This window comes from Stigmatopora argus, chromosome 18, assembly GCF_051989625.1.
Source record: "Stigmatopora argus isolate UIUO_Sarg chromosome 18, RoL_Sarg_1.0, whole genome shotgun sequence".
Taxonomy (NCBI): domain Eukaryota; kingdom Metazoa; phylum Chordata; class Actinopteri; order Syngnathiformes; family Syngnathidae; genus Stigmatopora; species Stigmatopora argus.
The window spans coordinates 2,760,525-2,779,489 of NC_135404.1; the positions used below are offsets into that span (position 1 = coordinate 2,760,525).

The 18,965-nt window shown below is 40.6% G+C and overlaps 2 protein-coding genes across 2 annotated transcripts in view; both read right to left on the reverse strand.

Annotated features, from left to right (window-relative positions):
* cyp26a1 (cytochrome P450, family 26, subfamily A, polypeptide 1) overlaps positions 1-4,686 on the reverse strand; it is a 28,996-nt gene extending 24,310 nt beyond the window's left edge. The window contains exon 1 of the mRNA XM_077626596.1: positions 4,464-4,686. The gene's annotated coding sequence lies outside the window, so the exon portion shown is untranslated. The remainder of the gene's footprint in view (positions 1-4,463) is intronic.
* Positions 4,687-15,580: 10,894 nt separating this feature from the next.
* exoc6 (exocyst complex component 6) overlaps positions 15,581-18,965 on the reverse strand; it is a 73,526-nt gene continuing 70,141 nt past the window's right edge. Inside the window, exon 25 of the mRNA XM_077625364.1 lies at positions 15,581-18,530. The gene's annotated coding sequence lies outside the window, so the exon portion shown is untranslated. The remainder of the gene's footprint in view (positions 18,531-18,965) is intronic.

Below are 18,965 nucleotides of genomic sequence, written 5' to 3' on the forward strand. Positions count from 1 at the left end.
CCAGGCACCATGGCGGCCGTGCGGCGCAAATTTTCTGAGGACTGCCAGGCGGTGAACAGCAGCGTGTGCGCGCCGGTGGCCAAGCAAAAGCGACAGAAGTTAGTGGAGAAAAACGGTCGCTGCAACGTGCAGCATCGACCAGCCGCTACTTTTCGGACCTCTTCACCGCGCTGGTGAACCTCACGAAAATTTATTTTTATCTACCATATTTTCTCGCATATTAGCCTCCTCCACGTATGAGCCATACCCTTAAAATTGCCTTAAAATCGTAGAAGTTTACAATTTCTCTCGATTCACAATTTTACCTCCATATTCATGGTTTTAATAGGGTGTACAAAAGTGTTACTCTAAATTGCCCCTAGGTATGAGTGTGAGCGTGAATGGTTGTTTGTCTCCTTGTGCCCTGTGATTGGCTGGCCACCAATTCAGGGTGTCTCCCGCCTCTAGCCCGAAGTCAGCTGGGATAGGCTCCAGCACCCCTCGCGGCTGAGGATAAAGCGGTTCAGAAAATGAGATGAGACAAATGTGTTACTTTGAAGGGAAAATCTTAAGAAAAATCATTGCACGTGGTATTTCTGAGATACTGTATGAATCGAAAGGATCGTCTGCTGGATTGCACATTGTTCATCAATATCATAATGAAGTTAACATGCCTGTCTATGTAAATGCAAAATATCAAATTATTCAATTTGAAAAAAGAAATAAGTCTATCTTGACGAGAACCTGATGCTTTTGAATGACATAAATTACACTTTTCTTACCAGAAGTTTAACATGTTGTGGTGGCCATATTGCTTCTAATGTCGAAATATTTCGATTCTTTCGATGGTTTATATGACTGCAACAGTTGTCACTTTCAAATGAAAAAGAAAAAAAAACAAAGAAACATTCAGTTTTCTTTCATAAACACAAATACAAAAATTATATTCTGCCATTTTCTTGCAGAGCACAATATCCCATTTATGGCTGCTGACCATATCTCTGACTTGGTGAGATCTATGTTCCCAGATTCACAGCTAAGGTAAAGATTTTCATATGTATCCTAATTTCTTATTCACATTCATGACTCCATTTTATTATTCAATTTTATCCTTTTCATCAAAGTAAACTTTTTTTTAAATTTAATGTTAATATATGTGGCGATATATATATATATATATATATATATATATATATATATATATATATATATATATATATATATATATATATATATATATATATATATATATATATATATATATATATATATATATATATATATATCAGTGGCGGGCGGTGCATTTTCTGGTAGCGCCTCCAACGTATCAATCCAACCCTCACAAACTATTTTATGGCTATAAAACCTCTACTGCAGCTACAGCTGCAACACATAAAAAATAATCAATAAATTAATGCACAAAAATGGGGTAAAATCCACTTCCTAGCAGCATTTCATGATTAAATACAAATACTGGAGCTTTTCAGACATTAAAACCAGGCCAGGGGGTGATTTCCCTGGGAAAAGACAGCGATGAACGTCAATGGCGTACGGGCAAACATTGCCCGAAAATGGGGTAAAATCCAGCCGAAAACAGCATTTATTGATTAAATACAAATACTGGAGCTTTTTAGACATCAGAACCAGGCCCGGAGTATCATTTCCCCGCTAAAAAGACAGCGATGAACGTCGATACGTCCATACGTGAAATGACAAAAAATGCACTAAAATACTAAAATTAGGTAAAATCCACTTCCTAGCATCATTTATTGATTGAATACAAATGCTGGAGCTTTTGAGACATTACAACCAGGCCAGGGGGGTGATTTTTCCTGGGAAAAGATAGCGATGGACGTCAATGGTGAAACGCCAAAAATTAAACTGGGGTAAAATCCACTTCCTAGCGGCATTTTGTGATTAAATACAAACACTGGAGCTTAAATACAAACACTGGAGCTTTTCAGATATCAGAACTTGGCCCACAATTGAAATATTATTTAGGAATATTTTACTCACCAAAAATCCTTTTTACACAATATCCATCCTCCTTTCTTTCTTCCTTCTTTCCTATCGCCATCGAAGCTAATGATGAAAGTCGAGCCTGTCCTGTCATATTTCTGGCATAGTCCGTTTTGAAAATGGCTTTAAATCAAAACAACAATATACTATTTGCTTGTGGAGCTAAGTTAGCACACTGAAAGTGCCACACACACCATTTTCCCGGCTGTAACAGGCTTGCTAGCTTCGGAGTTGACCGCCCTTTCTTAATGATGTCCATTTTTTTCCTGAAAAAGTTCCTCTTGAAAATAGCTTTGTGAGCAAACAGAATCTATTTGTTTTTGCTTCTGTCGGCCATAGTGGGTGGAGTTTGCGATCTCGGCTGCCTCGGTACTGCTTTGGCCCGCCTACTAGCCAATCATAGTTTGTGAAAGCAATGACATGTCCCAGCCAGCAAAATGCTAAAGCCTATGAAAAATCATTGTGGGGTTGCCAACTCGAAATCTGATTGGTTAAAAGCAACAGTCTAGTTTAATGCAGCAGAGCCCGCAAGAACTGATTGTGCAGGCTTTGAGGCAGATCTGATCTGGCAACAAATAATGGCTGAAATGTGATTGGTTAAATGCTTCAATATGAAAACACACATCGGGAAGCAGTGCAACCAGGGGGAAAAGCAATGAAAGGAAGCTAACAGACCATTTGGAATAATAAGTACATATTGATGGACAAAATATAATATATTATTCAGATATTTCTTAGGCCAGCAGAGAAGGCCTTGAAGGCCCGCCACTGATACATATATATATATATATATATATAGAGAGAGAGAGAGAGAGAGAGAGAGAGCGAGAGAGCGAGAGAGCGAGAGAGCGAGAGAGAGCGAGAGAGAGAGAGAGAGAGAGAGAGAGAGAGAGAGAGAGAGAGAGAGAGAGATTTATACTGAATAATATGACTATGCCAGTATTTATGTGGTTCAACTTAACATAACAGTATGGTCTGTATTTTCGCCGGAGGACGAAGACAACGATGATCATAAAGCAGAGCCTGGCATATGACTACACATGCCATGTCATTGAACACAGCAGAACTCAGTCCTTTACCCTCATGATTGACGAAAGCAATGACCGTAACACCAGGAAGAGGCTGGTTATATTGGTTCGCTTTTTGGAAGGGGATAACACGAAAATACGACTTTCGACAATCTTTGCTGTTATTGATGAACTGTTCCACGAAAAACACATTCCATGGACACATGTTGTAGGATTTGCTAGTAACAATTGTAACACTATGGTTGGAAAGAAAAACTGTTCTCTCAAGAAACATGTAAAGTAATGTGTTTAGCTTTGGATGCATTTGCCACCTTGGCAATCTCTGTGTAAAAAGTAGACTGAAGACACTGCCATTCAATGTGGATGACTTGCTGGTGGACATCTTTTTTTTTTAACAACAGCTCAAAACGAATGGAGAATTTTAAGGAGTTTCGGGACTTTCCAAACACTGGGTTACCCTGTATAGTGTCTGACGGTTATAGCAAGGAATTTATGTTATCGATATTTCATTGTTTACCCAGTCGAATAGTTGAGAAGGACTTCTCGAAGTTGTAAAAAGAAAAGATAACACAAGTTATGACTGTATACTGAACGGGTGTAATTGTACATTATGTTTTGGGTTCTAACGTGTTTATACAAATTGTATATTATGGGTTTTTGTTCTAACGTGTTGATAGGATATCAGTAAAGCTGGATTGAGGAAGCAACAATGAATCATATATATATATATATATATATATATATATATACATATATATATATATACATATATACATATATACATATATACATATATACATATATACATACATACATACATACATACATACATACATACATACATACACATATATATATATATATATATATATATACATATATATATATATATATATATATACATACACACACACACACACACACACACACACACACATATACATTTACAGTGGTACCTCGAGATACGAGCTTAATCCGTTCCGGAACTGAGCTCGTATGACGAGATTCTCGTAACTCGAGCGGACATTTTCCATTGAAATGAATGGAAAATAAATTAATTCGTTCCAGCCCTCTGAAAAAACACCAAAAACAGGATATTGGATTGGAAAAAAGTTTTATTTCTTCTAATTCGCCATCTATTAACAAAGTAACACATAACTAGTGGTTTAACAGTAATAAAATGTGTTTAATCTAACTAAAATTGGGCAGATTTCGCCGACGGGAGACAGAGACGTTTGGGGGCGTGTGTGTGAGTGTGTGTGTGTGTGTGGGGGGGGGGGGGGGGCGCGTTGGTATTTTTTTCCCACGACAACGCACTCGTAAACGGAAAAAAACAAATTTAAATTAACTTGGATTAATATATACAGACACTCAAACATACGTTTAATGTAACTTTACACAAAACTGAATTCTAATTTTGTTGTAATCTTTTGTTACCTTCGTTTTCCGGGTTGGCGGTTTGCCATGCCTCCACCCTCACGTTCGCTATCGATGGACTGTTTGCTGTTGTATTGCCTTCAAAATATTCCCAAAATGATGCACACAAATGTCCTCACAATACGATAACGCACGACCACTTGCCAACGAGAAATAGTCTTTAAAGAACGGTTGCGGGAGCTTCTTTCCTTAGAAAGAATAACAGGAAATACAATAGTTGAGCTTACCCACGTATTGATTGTGGGTAATGAAGTTTTATTCTGAGAAAGGTTGCCATTACCTATGGGTGTTGTGTGCACGAGTATACTTCATTACCCAGAAAGCCCTCTTTTTGCCCGCGCATGCGCGTTGTGCGTTTCCTGGTCTTAGGAGAAACTCGTCTGAATTAATCGTTACGTGCTCGTAGATATTGTTATACACGAAAGATATGCAAAAAAGACCTGGCTTGGTCGCATCACGAAATTTTGATCGCATGACGGGCGAATTATTCGATCGAAATTTCCGCCGTAAGACGAGAATTTTGTATGACGAGCGGTCGTATTACGAGGTACCACTGTACATACCTCATAATATATGTTTAATTGGTTGTGCAATAAGAAAAATAGACAGAGAGAGAACAAAAGAAAGCAAGATGAGAGACAGAAAGAATGAAGAGAGAAAGCGAGAAAGAAAAGAAATTTAATTTACTTTAAATGAATGCGGAAGTAAACTGGAGTGTCTTTTGAAAAACAACCCAGACTCAGAGCAGATGTCATTTTCCAATAGAAATTTGAAATTGAAGTAAGACAGTAAGAAACTTGAGTTCAAAACTATTTGACTGTGTTGCTTTCACAAGAACTCCAATTAGTTTAATTTGATCATATATGAAGTCAACTAATATTCATGATTGAAGTGATGTGCTAGTTTGCTCCCTGAGCAATCCCTTAACAAGGCACTCAAGCCTCAACTACAGTCTTTGGACTGCAGTCAGTAGCAGAATTTGAACATGGCCATGATCTATGTATCCAACCACAATGTATCATATGATCTGAAATAACAATTGTTTCTGCTTCAGTTAGTTGACTAATTTCAAACTTGGCACAAATGTGCATATTCTCCATAAGTAAATAAAGATTTAGCTTTCTTCATGATCCTTATAGAACAGTCCCAATCAGTGGCAGTCGCACTCTTCTAATAGTTCTTCACACATGAAAGCCAACCAATCACACCTACACTAACACATTAAATGGATATGCTTCCTGTGCGGAATTCAAGTGAACCAGGACAACATCAGGGAACACTGTACAATTAGTGCACTTTGTGTACTTCTTGTGGTTGAGGCAAATTTGGATTTAGTTCTCTTTTGGTCCAACCCCTGACCAGAGACTGGCTGGAATATACAATTACTAAAATATAATATAAGAAAAGTTAAACTGACATAGTAGGAGCTTGGTAAAACTCAGAAGAAAGCAAACATGCTTCTTTGTGTGTGAGTGTTGGCAGGGTGGCTGCTAGGCACTCATAATGAAGCCCTCCGAATGCTTTTCGCCTCATTACATTTGCGGCGACAGGGATCCTCACATTCAGACATTGACCCGGGCTAAAGTTCACTTGCGGTTTCCCTGGTGTGTGTGTGTGGAGTAGGACATTGTATGACATACTCAAACATATAGATGTCGGAAAACATTAAAAACAGTGTCAAAACAAGTGATGAGTGAGTCAGAAAAAGGGTGCTCTCATTCAAAACCATTGACCAAACACTTTCATAGTTTAGAATGGAGAAAGTCTGTAATTAATAGCAAACTTGAAAGGACTCTAACGTTTGATTCCTTCGGATTTTTGCAGTTTTCTGATTGTGTCAACATAGTGAGCCTTTATCTACTCTTATCTTTAAAGGTGGAGCACAAACTGTTGACAGTCCTGTTCTACACGATTAAAAGAAGCACCCTGCATAGAAAATTTGCATGTGTTAATAGAAATTGATGGAAAAAATCTAGGGGAAAAACATCTGCAATATATTGCAGTGTCATCCCCAACACTGAATGCCCTTTGATATGACATGGATAGAGAATGTATTCCTAATTATTGACACGAAATACTTTACATAATTTTATGATTGGTGAAGCTGTTCTTGTGAAGTCACATCCTGCAGGTATAATCAGGTAAAAGGTCATACGTTGTGACTTAATCAAACAATATCCCAAACTCCTTACCAGGCTAACCACTTGGCCGCTGGGCTGCCAGCCCGACGCTCAAAAAGACAAAATGCTTCTATTTGGGGAACCAACCCTTCACACCTCATTCACTCATGCCTTGCCGTGCCATTAAAATGACCTCCGACATGTGTGTGGGCAACAACGCCTCCTAGATACATAATGAATGGGTTTGTCCGTGGCAAACTGCACTGTTCCGCACGTGTGAAGAGGCCTTTAATGTGGTAATGTGATGAATGCTGGTCTTGCTGCTCTTCCCAAAAAGTTGATGGACATCATGGTGTCAGAAAAAAGAAGGAATACTATCATCTTTGTGGTCCGTGGAGGCCTACAGGCTACTAATGGATGGCTTTGGAGAAATTCTTGTCTACTTTCCTGTTCAGAAGTGTGTTGTGATCCACAATCAACACGGATATTGTTCAGGTACTGAGACAAGACCTGTTTTCTAAGACCACAATTCATTAGTAAATTGTTTAGCTGACCCTTTTAAAAATTCTGCAGAATGGATAGTCCTGTTTGAACCGCGACTTCGTGAAGCGCGCATGCACTATACATCGCAGGACATAATACTTTATTTTCGTGGGTTGAGTTCTTTTGATGTTGCTGTGATCCTTCAACACTTCACGGCTTCAACATTCGCGGCTTCAGCATCACGTTTTTTGTATCAAGTATAAATAAAAAAGTTACTAAAAATGTCAGAATTCACACTGAAACTCGCAAGTGGAAGACACTTCCGGGTCTTCCGGTTGCCAAGAAGAAAATGGCAGAAGACAGGGGACTGTCACTCAACTCACTACTGAGAACAAAAAATGGGGGGCAGCGTCTGGTGGACGTCATTTTTATCCGAAGGCTTTGTGAGGTTGGATTATGTTCAGAAGTGCGAGCCCCGGGCGATCTTACGGTGAACACCGTGGCGGTTATTTGAAAATAGAGCTTGCTGTGGAGTGGACGGCAGGGAGCCTCAGTGAAAGTGGATTTTTTTTCAGAAATGTGAGCCCAGGGTGACCTTACGGCTGACGATGTCAATATAAACCGAAAACACAGCTTGCTCAATGGAAGCCTTGGGGTCGCAGAGCTGATGGTGGAATTTCCCAGAAATGTTCCAAAGTTTGTTTTAATCGTCACTGTACATGGCATAATGACATTGTGACTTGATGTGTTTCGGGTTGGCAATCTTGTCTTAAAAAACTTGAACCTACTCAGCTTGAAAAAGCTGTGACTTGGCTTGACCTGACTCGACAACCTCGTGACTTGAACCGACTTGCCTTGAGAAAAGTGCAATTCCACTCAAACAAAGAGTAACTCAGAAGACCTCTTATGACGAGATACACAATGCTGAGTGCCTGGTGGTCGGGACTGCACCCATGGGGCCCGGCCAGGCACACCTCGAAGAGTCTACATGGGGTCTCCTTCCCATTGACTCACCACCTGATGGAGGGGCCAAAGATGTCTGGTGCACAGACATTAGGTGGCAAACAAATGAGGGATCCTTGGCAGTCTGATACCCGGCTACAGAAACTGTCTCTTGGGACATGGAATATCACCTGTCTAGTTGGGAAGTAGCCAGAACAAGTGCATGAAGTTGAGAAGTTCCGGCTTGATGTAGTCGAGCTAGCCTCTCTTCACAGCTCGGGCTCTGGTACCACTCCACCCGATGGGGTTTGGACACTCTTCTATGGAGTTTCACATGGTGAGAAGTGATGAGCAGGTGTGGGCATACTCATTGCCCCCTGGCTAGGTACCTGTACATTTGGGTCCACACCGGTAGATGAGAGGGTATCATCCCTCCGCCTTCCGGGTGGGGAGATGGGACTTGACTGTTGTTTGTGCTTACAAATCAAACAGCTACTCCTCTACAGAAGACAAATTTGAACTCCTGGTAGTCAGGAGGATAAGTTAAACCTGGGTCCAAAATGTATTTATTTTTTAACTTTTCCTTTTTGAAGATTGAAAACATGTTTACACCCCCACGAATATGAGCCAACAGTCCAAGTTCCACTTTTATTTCTGGGCATCGTGGCGACCAAAAGTATTAGAACAGAAAGACATGTTATATACTGGTAATAGAGTGAACAAGACATGCATTCTTAGGTTTCGTCAGTATTTTTTTAAAGAGGTCTTTTGAATAGTCTTTACAATAATTATTGTCAGTATCTTTTGCACTCCTGTTGTCAAGGTTGACCCTAGCAATTATTCATCCATTTATCATTCGTTCAATTTTCAATTTCATTCATTCATCTTCGGGTGCGGGGATTGTTGGAGCCTATCCCAGCCAACTTGGGGCGAAAAGCCGACTACACTGGTCGCCATTCAGCCGTAGCGCACAGAGATAGATAGATGACCATTCGCATTCACAATCATACTGCCACCAGTGGGAATCGAGTCCACGCCTGCCCGCACCGAAGTCAGGCAAGTGAACCTCTACAGTGTAGAGCAGTGCACGAGCAGGGGTCACCAAACTACGGCCCGCGGGCCGTATCCGGCCCGCCGGCACATTTGGACCGGCCCTCTGAACAATACCAGAGACGCTATCAGAATTTTTTTTTTTTTTTTTTTTTACATTTTTTTTTTTTTTTTTTTTTTGGGATGCGGCCCGCCGGCACATTTGGACCGGCCCTCTGAACAATATTACCATATTTTTCACGTCTTTCCTTCTCACTTCTCATTCAATATGCAATATTTTTCCATCGGAAAACTTGCTAACAACTTTAGCTTCGCTGCGTGTTTTGCAGAGGAGACCTTTCTTACACAGTTTCACCGTTTGTTCCTCTATGTCAGGGGTCACCAAACTACGGCCCGCGGGCCGGATACGGCCCGCCGGCACATTTGGACCGGCCCTCTGAACAATACCAGAGACGCTATCGGATTTTTTTTTTTTTTTTTTTTGGGATGCGGCCCGCCGGCACATTTGGACCGGCCCTCTGAACAATACCAGAGATGCTATCGGATTTTTTTTCCTATTTGGCCTTGAAGACTGGGACGTTTTAATCTTGTGTTTGGTTCATTGCACCCCTGCTGAGCCCACAAATCATCCCAGTGAAGCGGGGCTTCGCATTGCTTCTTTGGTGACACGCGCGGGGAGAGTGTTTCCCTTTGATGCATGCGGGCACGTCCACCGTTGCATGCACGAGCAGTGTTACCGAGACATCTGGACGATCGCAGGTGAGGGCAGAGCCCTGGGACCATCGCGGACTATTCAAGCATATTAAAACTGCAACCTGTTTGAGAACGGAATAATGGCGAAAAAGTTAGGTGAGAGAAAAATTGATTCAGAATGCAGGGTATTTAACCTGGAGTGGACAAACGATTATTTTTTTGTTCAATGCAAAGAAAAGGCTGTTTGTCTCATTTGTCAAGAGACGGTGGCGGTATTCAAAGAATACAATCTTTGCCGACACTATGAATCCCGTCACAAAGACAAGTACGATAGATTGCAAGGCCAAATACGAGCAGACAAACTCTCAAAGCGAAAAAGTGGACTACTATCTCAGCAGAACCAGGCATCCGTTCGGGCCAGCTTTTGGGTTGCTAAATTGATAGCAAGCAGCGGTAAGCCTTTCACTGACGGAGAGTTTGTTAAGAAATGTATGGCTACTGTCGCGGAGGAGGTGTGTCCCGAGAAGAAAGATGCATTTAATGCCGTAAGTCTGTCGGTGAGTACAATGACCAGACGCGTTGAAGAAATCGGGAGTAATGTATATGCCCAGCTGCAGCAGAAGACGAAATAATTTGATTTTTTTTCATTAGCACTGGATGAAAGCACGGACGTGCAAGACACAGCGCAACTGCTCATTTTTATTCGTGGAGTTAGCGCAAACTTTGAGATTTGCGAGGATCTGGCAGCCCTCCAAAGTATCAAAGGGACTACAACGGGAGAGGATATTTTTGACAAAGTGTGCCAAACCATGGAGAAGTTGGACCTGGACTGGTCAAAGCTAGCTAGCATCACGACTGACGGGGCTCCTAGCATGGTGGCCGAAACTCGCGGTCTAATAATGGGACGCATGAACCGGGAGTTGGAAAAAAGGGGTCTCACCGCCCCGCTACGAGTCCACTGACAAATTCACCACCAAGCACTGTGCTGCAAAATGTTGACGTGATTCTGTAATGACGGTTGTGGTGTCGTGCATAAACTTCAGAGCAAAGGGAGAAGATTGTGCATGGCACAACAGAAAGTTAATGTTCCATGGCTTTTTTTTCTATGAAGAACCCAGAGAGAGTTATTTAGTTATTATTTATTTCATAAATAGTGTTATTTATTTCCTGTTTTTTCTGTGAATAACTCAGAGAGGGTTATTTAGTTATTATTTATTTCATTAATAGTGTTATTATATGTTTCCTGACTTTTTTCTGTAAAGAACCTGGAAAGGGTTATTTGGTTATGTGTGGCTTTCTGGAAAACAATAAAAAAAATTAAGCTCCCCTACGATCGTCACACTTTTTCTGTTACAAACTGACACCGGCCCCCCATCAGAGAAGGGAAAAGTTATGTGGCCCTCACAAGAAAAAGTTTGGGGACCCCTGCTCTACACCATCAGGTGGCCAATTTTCAATTTCAAATACAAGAGGTAATGATAGACATGCTAGAGACAGCTGTCAGCATTGTTAATTTCACATGATGAAAATGAATGAAGAAAAATTGCTATTTTATGCTCGTACTGAAAAATTACATTTGATATTACAGCACATTTTTGTACCATATCGTTAGTTCCTTTATATATCTTATCTCAGCATCATAGTTGCTTGTGTTTCTCTCAACTCTCGGCCGTGGATATACTTATAGCTACTTATAAATGCAGATTTTATTAGCAAAATCCCAAATACGAAATAGAATTTAGAAATTTTGCAACATTCTATGATTTAAGTAACAAATGGCATAGGTTTAGTGTGTCGGCCTCACAGTGGATGACCTGGGTTCAAATCCAGTGTGTGGAGTTTGCATGTTCTCCCCGGTGTGGGTTTTCTCTGGGTACTCCGGTTTCCTTCCACATTCCAAAGACATGCATGGTAGGCTGATTGGACACTCTAAATTGCCCCTCGGTATGAGTGTAAGCATTAATGTTTGTCTCCTTGTACCCTGCGATTGGCTGGCCACCAATTCAGGGTGTCCACCACCTCTGGTCCGAAGTCAGATGGGAAAGGCTACAGCACCCCCCGCAACCCTAGTGAGGATAAAGCGGTTTAGAAAATGAGATGAGATGGCATAGGACACCCTAGACAACAAAGTACATCAGTTACCATTGTTCACATTGAAAATGATTTTTTAATACAATTTAGCTATCTGATTGGACGACAGGTTAACAGCCAAAGCCGAAGTGTTGATTGCTTGAGTGTCATTGATAGGAGGACTCATTGTTCGTATAGTTTTAGGAGTGTACAAACAAATAATTGAAATGTAGAACAGTAATGAAAAAAGAAGCTAATTTGACAGTAAAAAATTACGTCTGAATAATGCAAGATACATGGCATTATGAAAATGGTAATGTATTATCAAAAGAGTGGATTCAGCATTAGTCTGCCAGTAATCCTGTCAAGAAGCCAAGTAGTTATTGGTATTCTTTATGAATAGACATTTAAAATCCTTATCTTACCCTGAAGAACAAAAATAGAGAATTCAAATTGTAAAATCTAAAAGTTCTTGACCGGTTAAATATACAAAGTATACATTCATAATAAAATTACAGATTCATAATAAAAGTACAGCTCCTCAGATTAAAACAGAATTTTTGTACATTAGAAAGCAACTTTATAGAACAAAAATGCATTCAACTTCCCATGTACCTATAATAAAAAAATAAAAAACACTACTTGGGGTTGGAAAATGTATAATTGTATAATTTGCAAACAGTAATAACAGAAAGTGTAATGATTCAAATTATCAATGAAAACACATTGCTACCATCTCGAGACAGAATTCTAAAAAAATGGTTGTAACCATGGTGAAGGTTTTGAATCATATTGCAGTACTCCTGCCCATTAACACATGATAAAATGACCAATATATTACTCATCAAACTTTGGCAAATACAGTAATGCCTTGAGATACGAGCTAAATGCGTTCTGGGACCGAGCTCGTATGTCAACATACTCGCATCTCAAATCAAATTTGCCCATTTAAAATAACTAAATACAAATTAATTCGTTCCCACCCTCTGGAAAAAACTAAAAATAGGATATTACAATGCAAATACCGTTTTTTTTCCGCGCAATAAGGCGCACCTAAGAGCCTTCAATTTTTTTCAAAAGCTGACCGTGCGCCTTATAATCCGGTGCGTCTTTTATATGGATCAATATTGAGCCGCAACAGGTCTCGCAACTACGGTAAGCAGTGCTTGTGCTACTATGCTAGTGGATCGTAAATGGCTGGGCTGTTATATCAGTCTCAACTGTGGTCTGAGCTTTCAGGAAAGCAGGAATTGCTGACTTGATTAATGACGACTTTCATGAGACGGAGCTGGGCGTGTTGGATGCCGCATTCGCCCAGCTGTTCAAGATGAGTTATTATGCTATTGCTGTGTCACGAAAATACTAATACTTTACCTCAGAGAAAATAATAAAACTGTTGTTTATTCATGTTGGGAGTGAATGGAGTTGTCAGAAAGCTGATTTGTAATCTATTAATAAAGTTTGGTTGACCCTCTGACATTCCCTTTAGAGCAGGGGTCTCGAACTCAATTTACCTGGGGGCCGCTAGAGGCCGAGTCTCGGTGAGACTGGGCCGCATCAGGATTTCCACAAGAAAAGCACTGATAAAACATTCCAACGTTATCAAATACCTTTATTTTTTAACAAAAAATAATGAATTAAATAAATTAACTTAAAGATGAATAAAAAATAAATCAATCAGTAATATAAAACCAAATAATACTAATGAGCATACAGTAGATATACACTGGCTGGCTAAGTAGAGAAAATGAATTATTTTTATTCCGTTTCAAATGTCTGTATTAACAGCTCTTTAACCTTTAACTTTCTGAACTTGAATGGAACATTGAACATGAAATATTCTGAACACGGCTTCTTTTGCCTACTCCTTGCTGCTAGAGACCTGGCAGCGCTTCTTCTCACATAGTCACATTTGGCTTGAGGGAGGAAGCAGTGGAGACCCTCAGTAGAGCTTGAAGATGCTCATCAGTAAGTCTGGACCTGTACTTGGACTTATTGAAGTTCAAGGTGGAGAAGAGCTTCTCACACAAGTATGTGCTCCCAAAAAGGCACATGGTCCGCTTGAACCTTCGGGAAAGTTCAGGGAAGCTGGGGGTCAACTCTCTCAAAAATTGCCCAAGCTTGTCTGCTTCTCCACTCACCTCCCTGAACTTGGCTTTGAGTGCAGAGTTGCACTGCAGGTCAATGAGCTCCATTTGAAGCTCAGGAGGGGCATCTTGCACATCAAAGGAGAAGGGGTCCGCAAAAATTTGAAATGTGGCTTTGTGTGTCTTGAAGTCTGCAAATCTGTGATCAAATTCCTCCTGTAGCTTCGAAATGGCCTCAACATACTTCTCACCACTGAATGGTGTGCCTGCATCCACGAGAGCCTTGCATGCTGGGAAATGGCAAAGGTTTGTCTGAGAGAGCTGGGCTTTCCATAACACAAGTTTAGTGCAGAATGCTCTCACGTTGTCATAGGCAGCACTGACAAGTTGCCCCTGGCCTTGTAGCTTCTTGTTCAGTACATTAAGCTCATGTGTGATATCAACAAGAAAAGCCAAGTCCATGAGCCATTTGGGATCACTTAGCACAGGATCAATCAACTCACAAACGGCGTAGCTAGCTTTGACTGCTGCATTACTGTCTTTGGTAGCCTTCTTGAAGAGATCCTGTTGCCTCACGGCTTCTCCTCCGCCCAGCTGATTGGAGGAATGAATGAGTGAGTGAGCGAGGCACTGGACAGCCCGGCCGATGTCCCGCCCTCCAGAGCCGTATACCTCACCGTGATTGGTTCATTCAGCTCCGAACCAAAGTTCCCTCTAATTTTTTGTTGGTCTGAGCAGAAAGACAACCTCCCCGAGCGCACTGAGTACCAGTGTGAGCGACATCATCGGTACTCGGATGATTCGCCTAAAGACGTTTCGCCGACGGACGTTTGACAGACGGGCAGGTCGCCGAATGGACGTTCCACCGAACGTTCATTCGGCCGAACGGAGGTTCCGCCGAAACGGGATTCGAACGCTCGCCCCGCCGGATCGTGTGTGTACAAGTTTTTCAACCTCGGCCCGCGGGCCATATACGGCCCGTTAGGATTTTTAATCCGGCCCGCCGCCGGTGTTGTCCAAATTATAGTAAAAATCAATGTTCGTCTACCATCAATGGCAGTCCGGGAATAAGCACTCTTGGGCAGGCAGATGTAGCAGAACCGAGCCGTAAAATGACAGCAATCGGGTCAAATCCATCCTAAAACAGCATTTAATGATTAAATACAAATACTGGATGATATCGCGATGGAGGCAAAAAAACGTCTATAGATGTCCATTCGCCAAACGGCTCAAAATGCTCTCAAATTCGGTCAAATCCAGCTGAAAACAGCGTTTAATGATTAAATACAAATACTAGTATTTGTATTTAATCATTAAACTAACATACTAGTACGACCTGTCCGTCTGTCAAAAGTCCGTCGGCGAAACGTCTTTAGGCGAATCATCCGGTCACGACATCATCATTGCTCGCTATCGGCACACCAGTATCACACCTGCCACAAGCAGGTGCATGTCAATGTTCCCTCTAATTTTTCATGTAAAACATGCTGTAAAACAAGAAAAACATGAGTGGACAGAGCTACTGCCACTGGCTGCCACTTAAACGGCGCCATCATGGGGAAAGGGGTAAAAAAAAAAAATTTAAAAAAAAATTAAAAAAAAAAAAAAATTGATCTTTCATATTAAGACGGGGGCCGCAAATTATCGTCCCGCGGGCCGCAGTTGGCCCGCGGGCCGCATGTTTGAGACCCCTGCTTTAGAGCAACATAAAAATGCAATGCGGCACATATTTTCACGCACGTGCGCACACGCACGCACTAGCACACACACGCACAAGCACACACACAGGGCACCCGTAAAAGTCAATTTTTTGTAGTACTACAAAGTGGACGGCTTTCAGCCCTGGTAGAACAGGCTCTTGCCACCATCTGGCGGACAAACACGAGTATTATGTCTCCCAAATATAACGGCCGCGGAGGGAACTATTTCAGCACATTTTCAAAAGTATTTTTGGCCATTATATTAATTTTAAGACATTAAGAAATCATTTCCGTATAATTTTCTCTCATTTTTGTGTTTCCTCACATCTTTCATACAAAATTGGGACACATTGACCGTGGAACAAATTAGAGATTTTACATATAAAGTACACTTCTACTTACAAAATTTTCAAGATACGGAAAAAGTTCTGGAACCAATCAATTTTGTAAGTAGAGGTACGACTGTATATCATTCATTGAAGGTGCGCCTTATAGTGCGGAAAATATGGTACATGTTTTTAATTGTTCTAAATTACCACCTAGCTCACAAAGTAACAAATACTTATCTAGTGTTTATGATCCGCAATAAAATGTGACATTATTGAGTACAGTACTGTACGGAGTTCTTACCTTTGAGACAGATGGTAGCGGCTAACAGCGGAGGAGACGACACGTTTGTTTTGCTACACTTCTGTGACACTACGTAACATAATATAAACGTGAACTTAATTGAACTTCACTTACTATACACACTTAAAAATGGATGTAACCTTATTGTCCCATAACCAAGGCAAAGGTGTTAATGTATTTCGCTGCGACGCTGCTTGCCCGTGCCTCACAAACGAGTGTATCCTCAGTTCGTTTTTTAAAAATTATCGAACCAGCCACGACGTTGAAGGTTTCGGCTGGTGTTGAAGTATCGTATGTCAAGGTATTACTGTATTATGCTGATTGTGCATATAGAGAGAATCCATTCAATATCCACAGATATTTTTCATACATCAGCAGATCACATTCAATTGCAAAGACAACAATTTTACGATAGATGAAAATAACTGACACCCATTGGAAGTGCGTTGGTAGTTATTACTGTTTTTAGTACAGGCTAAAGGTCTGCCAAGTCCATTCTCATGTTGTTGGTGTGTAGATGATCATTTTGAGTTATTCCCTGGTTTTTCATGGGCGTAGTAAAATTAAATTTGGTAGATGTATTCTAGGAGTGTATACGCATTGATCCTTGAGCCCGAATTTATTATTTTTGTTCTTTGCCTTAATTAATTGTGGATCAATTATTGCCTGTAGGAAAGGAGTTAGCCAGTAGAGGGCAAGCACCCTCTTTGAATCACAATCTTCAATTTTGATTTCTTAAAGCAGTTAGGGCACTGACCTGGTGGCAATTTAAGCTTCAATGTCATTTTGCTCAAACACTCTAACAGGCGGCAGGTGGAGGTTTGATTCAAACCACACCACTCAAATCTAATTAAGCATTTTTCCCCTCAACACTGTTACAGTGCTGTCAATGGAAATTCAAGCTTTACTAAAAGGAATGTATTTTCACGATATTTTTGTTGCAATATTGCAGGTGCATTACACTGTAGTGACAGTTTTCTGTGATTTTATTATTCATTATTATTTTTACACAACCTTTCTTCCTAGATTTATTTATCATCGGTGATTTGTTTTTGGACAGTGCATCAGTTGTCCCGATTAATCAGCCAGTGATTCTTTGGAATCCTGGCAACCTATTTGAGAAGATACCAATAAAAAAAAAATCCTGACAGTTGATGTAAAAAAAAATAGATTTAGTGTGACATAAAACAAGCGCGCAATAGGAAAAACAAGCAATAGGATAGATAAGGCTAATTTTCACTTTTATGAACATCAGTCTCTCAAGACATTATTGTCTATTTGTTTTTGTAAACAGAAATGACATTCTTCCAATTACATTCTTTAATAGTGCATGAAAAGAAAAATAAACAAATCAATTCCTAATGAAATAAAATGAAAGAGTAAATATCTTAAATTTTGCAATTAAATTTGTTTAAAAGATAATAAAAATAATAATAGTAATTTTCCAGATGACGTCCACGACGGCTAAAGAGAGAGGCGGGGAACGCAAGACGACGGCAAAGCAAACAACTGCCCAGCACAATTGCATTTATCTTTTATTATGATTACCTATCTTATTTCAAGTAGGGGGCTGAGACTGAAATGGCTGTACTAGTTTCGAAGAAAATGTGTTATGACAGCCACTTTTCAAGTGTCCCAAATCTCGAAAAAGAAAACGCAAACATGTATCGACCTGAGCGGCTTTCACACTGAAATTGACAAAGTTCCAGTGCCTTGTTTGTCGTATGAAAAGCAAATTGCATTTATTTTTCATTGTTGCACAAGAAATACACGACTTTTCTCATTTCAATTAGAAACGAGAGATCAAAATGGCTGTACTCGTTTCAATGAAAACGTATGAGAACCACTTTTCAAGCATCCCAAAGGTCGGGAAACTTCATTGAGACGCATGAGACCGTGCGTGTTAATAGATTGGGAGGAACACGCCGAACTGGGTGGGTTATATTTACGGTGTAATTGTTTTGGAGTCTCTGTAATCTGGCTACACTTAGGTGCAGTGTGCCACTGGCTCATGATTTCCATACTTGAGCATTGATGGTGCCCTGTGTGCGTGAAGTTTAAAACGTTATGGGTGGGGCTAGAAGTAGCGGAGATGAAGATGCTGATGTTCTCCTTAGAAGTGACCAGGTTGGGTAGGATTAAAAATGAGAAATTACGAGGGCCAGTGAAGGCGTTTTAGAGACAAGGTCAGAGAGGCCAGACTTCGATGGTTTGGACATGTCCAGATGACAGATAGGGACTATATGGGTAAAAGGCTGTGGAAGGTGGAACTGCCAGGGAACAGGGGTCGACCTAAAAGAAAATACATGAAAGTGGCTGGTGTAAGCAAAAAACGGGGTGAAATGGAAAACTTTCATTTGCTTTGGGCAACAAACTGAAAGTGTAGTAGTAGATATATACAGGATGACTCTGACACACACATACACACAAAAAAACCTTTGAACAATCCAATAAAATCAACAGTGATGGGAGAAATGTTTTTTGTTCATGAAGAATAAAACCTATAATTTTAATTTGTTTAAAATTATGTCCGTCCGATTGCGTCTTCCTGGACGAATGCATTCTTAAAATCTGCTGTTGTTATTCCACATTGACCGCTGCCACATCTCAGCTGGGATACTGTGAATTTCATCCAAAATTCACCCAGGGTAGTTCATTTGCTCAAGGTTGCTGTCTTGCAGTTATTTCACTTCCTCATTTCTGCCAATCTTTTTTGGGGTCACGCTG